This window comes from Camelus dromedarius, chromosome 5 (assembly GCF_036321535.1).
Source record: "Camelus dromedarius isolate mCamDro1 chromosome 5, mCamDro1.pat, whole genome shotgun sequence".
NCBI classification, from domain to species: Eukaryota; Metazoa; Chordata; class Mammalia; order Artiodactyla; family Camelidae; genus Camelus; species Camelus dromedarius.
In genome coordinates this window covers 19630973-19637407 of record NC_087440.1, presented here as the reverse complement: position 1 = coordinate 19637407, position 6435 = coordinate 19630973, and positions in this window count along the sequence as shown.

The following is a 6435-nucleotide window of genomic DNA, read 5'->3' as shown; positions in this document are numbered from 1 at the left end:
CTCTTCTTTGGTGATATTTTGTCAGCCATTAGAAACTATAGTATCTAATCTATATTTGTAAAGAGCTTTTTTTTTTGTTTACAAGTACACAAATTTTTTCACATTGCTTTCCTTTTTGATCTTCAGAATAGACATGTTATAAGGAACATAGAGGAGGTTACAAATAAGGAAAAACAGATAAGGAAACTGAAGTTCAGGGAGGGCTATGACCCAAGACCTCACTACAACATGCTATTTCCAAGGCCTTGGCATTCTTATGTAATCATGTTAGTACATAAATACAAAGCTTTCTCAAGTTTATAAAATCAATTTAGCCAACAAGATATTCTTACATTTTGGGTTTTTTGTTTTGTTTGTTTCTTAATGGAGGTACTAGGGATTGAACCCAGGACCTTGTGCTTGCTAGGCACATGCTCTACCACTGAGCTATACACCTCCCTAGTCCTGAGCAAAGCAATTTTTAAACTAGAAGGAAATTCTGTCTTCTGAGTGTACCTTTTTATTTTACAGATAAGGAAATGTGTCTAGAAAAGTGTCTGCCCAAGATGACAAAGCTGAGATTAGAACCTAGGTTTCTTAATTACCATTACTCAAAGTAATGACGTTAGGATGAATGGCATTCTTAATTTCTGTAACTACCAGAAGTGCAAAAATGGAATAAAACATTTGAATAAAGGAGTTAGTTTTGAAAGAGAGAAAATGGCAAGAAAGAACCAGATTAAGGAGCTAAATTGAGGAAATTATATTTGATGTAATAGGCTAAATAACTTAAACCAATATAACTACAAAATAGCATGCTGGTCTCACCTTAGTCTGTGGTGAGACTTTTTCCTGTAGTTTTATTGAGTAAAATTGGCATATGACATTGTGTAAATTTAAGGTGTACAATGTGATGATTTGATACACATACTGTGAAATACTTGTTTACCACCATGAGGCTGGTAAACACATCCTTCACCTTCACATAATTAGCCTTTTTTGCTATGGTGAGGACATTAAATTACTCCCACAGCAACTAAAGTGTGCAATATAGAATTAACCATAGTCATGCTTACATTAGATCCCTGGAACATAGGTCTTCCTGCAGCCAGAAGTCTTACCCTTTGACTAATGTCTCCATTCTCCCCACCTCCCCAGTTCCTGGCTGTGATGAGGCTTTTGATAACTATTTCCCCTAAGCTTCAAAGGAGTCTAATGCATACAGATGGGTTTGAGAGTCACTGCAGGAGACCTTTAGAAATAAATGACTTGAGGTGACGCCTTAGGAGTATGGTTAATACAAGGAGCAAAAAGTTCAGAGTCAAAAGACCTGAATTCAAGAACTTAACTCATCCACTTACTAGACAAAGCAGTTCTCTGAGCCTCAATTTGTTCACCTGTGAAAGGGGTGATGAAACATGTCAAAGCACATTATAAACTATAAAGTAATATACAGGTAAGAGGATAGAAATAATTAAGGCAGGAAATTCTCTTAAGGGTATGTGAGGTACATACAGGGTTTGAGAGATGTCTGAACCTGGGGGGCAGGGGCAGGAATGGGCAGTAGAACTAGTATTGTGACACCACGGTTGTCAGGGAGAGTTTTTAAGAAAGACATGAGCAGTAAGCAGCGGTCTGGAAGGAAAGGCTGGAGAAGTGAAAATGGAGAGATCATCTATGCCTGTTAAGAACATGTTTGATGAAAATAATGCTGAGTGTTAAGGAAGAAATGGATGATGAAATTAAAGAGTGATTACTGAATGGCTTGAGAAATCTGGCAAGTAGTCTGGATAGCAGGTTCATGTAAATGACAGCAAGTTAGACTCTATTAGTAATGGGTGAACCAAATAAATGAGCTTTTAGTAGTTCCCATATAATGAGCTTCAATGTTATATTTGATGTATGATAATAGTTGCCGAAGGTAGGAGTAAGTAGCTTCCTAGTGACTGTAAAAGTTACTTAAAAACACTGCCTTAGTACACTAGGCTCTAAACAGCAGAGAAAGCAAACCTGACACTGCCCTCAAGCTAACAATCTGGCAGCAGTGGAGACTGACATTATTTGTTGGGAAAAGGATCATGAAGAAAGACTGGCTTTGAGAGTGCTAATAACAGTCTAATCTGAAGTCAGATCTGGGTTGTCTGAAGAAGTATTGTTTAAGTTGAGATCTGTAGGACACATTTATTGAAAGAATGTTATGCCAGGCTTGGGGGTGGGGTACAGGGAGGAGGCCTAAAGTTAAGCAAAGGGGTAAATAATCAGATTTGTCTTTAAAAGATCACTTTGGCTACTGAATAGGGAATAGATTGGGTGGATGGGAGACCAGTTTGAAGAATTATATAGTTGACCTAATTCTCCATGCAACAAATTCCCTTTCTCCACGACAACAAATGGTTAATGCATTGGGTGCTAGCATCATAATGGACAATCTGAGGTTGCTGACTGGTAAAATTCTAGGGAGAGTATGTCCAGTTAACTGAGAGGAATAGGAAGGAATAGGATTTTATGGCACCATATAAAAGTAAGTAGGGAGAAATGTATAGGAGTTGAATGGACACAGATGCTGTCATTTCATGTCTTAGGTAGGCTCTTTAGGGGAGGAGGGTAAAAAGAAAAGTTGTTTCTACATCAAATTAAATAAATCAAATCAGTGATTTTGGTATTTTATAAATGAGTTTTAACCTGGTGCTATTTTCAGTTCAAATCACCTCCTTAGCCTTGCCTTATTCCATCTTTAAGAGATTTTGGGTCAGGTGCTTAAGGCACTTCACTTAAAAATCAGCCCTGCTTCTCTTCTGCTGTTATTTACTCTTCTATGGCTTTAATGACGAAGCTTTTGAAGGTAGAGGTTTTAATGCTAATTTCTTCAACAAATACTGATCAATTATTCTGCCCATCTGTAAAATACGAATATCCTTATGTGTGATTATAGAGTTTCCCTAGAGACTATCATGTCAGTTACAGGTTAGTTTTAAGGAGTAAATGAAGTCCCCAGCACATAGTTCTAGACAATTGTTTCCCAGCTTCCTTATTTTAGAAAGCAGTATGTACAATACTGTGAATTTTTACTCAAACATTTATCAATGCAGCATACACATAGCCTATGTATTTTTCCATAGCACCTCCAACCCATGCCTCGTTTTCAATTGCATATGGTTTATTTTATTTATTTATTTTAAAGTGAAATTCAGTTTATTAGGGAGATAACACACTCCATAGAGTGCAGGCTGTCTCACTCAGAAGGGAGAGCAGCTTAGGAGATACCCAGTCCATCTCAAAAGTTTCGAGAGGAAGAGAGACTGAGGTGTAGGGCTGTTCAGTTTAAAGTAAAAGTAGATACACTCTCCATACAGTGCGGGCCATCTCAGAAGGCAAGGGGGATAGAGAGAGCTATCGCATGTGGTTTAATACTTTGTAGTTAATATCCCCAGAATTTAGAATTTGGTACAGGGTAGGCACTCAATTATTTATTGAATAAATGAAAGAATGAATGAGTTCACATCTCAAAGTTCGGACTTATAAGTCCACAAATTGATTTTGAATGTGCAACTCAGAATTTATGAGATTCAGTGGTTCACACTAATTAAACTCACAAAACATTAATTTTTAGGCCAAATTTCAATTTCATTCATTCACTGTCAGCAAGTTTCCTCCCTGTGAAACTAAATCACAATCAGATGCCTGCTTGGTAATGGCAGAACCAGCGAGAACATCTGCTGAAAGAGAATCATAATGGTTAAAATCAAGTCAGCAGGATGCCCTCACCTTCGTCTCTACTAGATGGTTGCCAGAAGTCTGCAGGTCAGCTTAGCCTTTTCTCTGGGGACTATCAAAATCTTGTTCTTTGGTTTCACCTTTCCTATATTTTCACCTTCTTTCTGTTAACATTTTTTGTTTGTTTATTTGCAGATACATTGTCCTAGAACTTCTTCAGGCAAGTTAATACAGATGACTCCGTTACCTAGCCGTGGGTGTCACTTCTGTCCTATTCTACTGGTCAAAAATGAATCATAGGGCTAGCCCATAATAAAAAAGAGAAAAATTACATAAAGGCTTGGATACTATTCATTGAAGGGCCATCTTTGGAGACTAGCAGAGACTTTGATGGTTCCTCTGGGTTACTTATACCCCCACCTAGGGGCAGACCCAGATTTTATACAAATATAATTTGAAGGGCTTTCTTGAAGAATAGAAGAGGCCTATGCAATGAGGGGCCCTGAAGCTACAGCTTCATTGGCTTCATAGTTAATCTGTTTCTGAACCCCCTTCCCAAATCAGCTCTAGGGAGTCAATGTGGCTTGGGGAGCCCACCTATTCTTGTGTACAAGGTCAACTTCCAGAAAAGGAAGAATCACTGTGAGCTTTCCCCACCCCTCACCAGAAGTACACAGTGTTCAATTCAGTATAATCTGATCATTTGAATGACTAGAACCCAGATCCTGACTTCCAACAGTGAACTTTCAAATAAACCATATTTCATAGTATTTTAAAATTTATATTAAAAAAAAAACCCTGAAATGTGGTATAATTGGAAGGATACAAAACGACTTTTTTTTTTTTGAAACTTACTATCCCTTCTGTACCTTTTCCCTTTGGCTAAATGTTGATGTCCTTCAAGGTTTCTTCTCATTCTATCCTATCTTCAGATGGCCTCTACTTTTACAGGATTCCATCTACTACTATCATCAAATAACTCCTAATCCTCTATCTGTAGCTAAGACCTCTCTAATTCCAAATGTGTACTAGACATTTCTATTTGGATGTCCCACAAGAATGAGGGACAAGATCTGTGTGGCCAAAATTTAATTTATCCTCACTCCTTATTATGATGAGAGGCACTATTCTGTCATTTTTGGAAACATTTATTGAACATTTACTCCATGCCAGACACTAGGAATACAGTAGCAAAAACACAGACAAGGTCCCTGTGCTGCAAACAGATACTGAATAAGTAAACAGGGTCACTAGAGATTGTGATAAATGCTATGACAAAAACAGAATGATGAGAAAGAGTAACTGGGGGAGGTTCCTTGCTGGAGAGAGACCCCAAAAGAGCTTTCTGCAAAGGTAACATTTGAATTTTAAGTTGAAGGAGGAAAAAAAGCCAACCATGTAAAGAGGTGTGGAAAGAGCACTGTAAGCAGAAAGAACAGCAAGTACAAAGTCCAAAAATAGGAAAAGACTTAGTAGCCTCAGAAAGCCCGTAGCAATGATGTTAATGAGAGAGAAGGACATAGAAGAGGGTTGGTGGGAGGTAGGAGTCAGACTATACAGAGCCTTGTAGGCCATAGTAAGGAGTTGAATTTTAATCCAAAAAAAAAAAAAAAAAAAAACAAACCCCAAAACAAAAACACCAAGAAGCTACTAAAGGGATTTCATCCTGGAGGAAGGGGTGTCATGATCTGATTTACATTTTTAAATAAGCAAACGGCCTGGTGAATAGAAAAAGGAAAGCCAACTGGAAGGTTATTATAGTAAAACAATCTAAAGAAACTTGGATGAAGGTGGTAGCAAGAGACATGGGGGTAATTAAATGGATTAATATTGGAAGAAATCACAGACGTTGGTGATGGGTTGAATTTAAGGGGTAAGTAAGAGGAAGAAAGCAGGGATACCTCCCAGGTTTTTGACTTGGACACCTATAGATGGATGTTACCTACACTCAGTCTCCAAAGGCATCATTCTCTACTGCTCCCTTCCCCTCCTCCACTATATCCAGTCAGTCACTGTATTAGTCAGGGTTATTCAGAGAAAAAGAATGAATAGGATATGTGTATGGAGAGAGAGAGAAAGAGACTTACTTAAATAAATTGGCTCACATAATTGTGGGAGCTGACTAGTCTGAAATCTGCAAGGCAGGTCAGCAGGCTGGAGACCCAGGGAAGAGCTGATGCTACAGAGTCCAAAGACAGCAGAATTCCTTTTTCCTCTGTGTTTTCTTTTCTTTTTTAATTTGGAGGGTGGGAGGTAATTAGGTTTATTTATTTTTCAGTGAAGGTACTGAGGATTGAACCCAGGTGTGTTTTCTTAATGCCTTCAATTGACTGGATGAGAACCATCCACATTATGGAGGGTAATCTGCCTTACTCAAAGCATGATGATTTAAAGGTTAATCACAAACAAAAAATACATTCACAGCAACAACTAGACTAGCGTTTGACCAAAAACTGGGTATCATGGCCTAGCCAAGTTGACCCATAAAATTAACCATCACAGTCACTAAATTCTGTTGATTTTGACCCTTACATATTTCTCAGATTGGTTCCTTCCTCTCTGCTGCCGTTGCCTTACTCTAAGGTTGTGTTCTTAATTAATTCATAAAATATTTACTTATGTATTACATACTGTGCCAAATACTAGATAGACAACTGTGAATAAAAGGTAGATTGTGCCCTAAGGACCTTACATTCTAGCCTTTCCTTGCCTTCTGTTTTGCCTCCTTCCAATTCCTCTTTA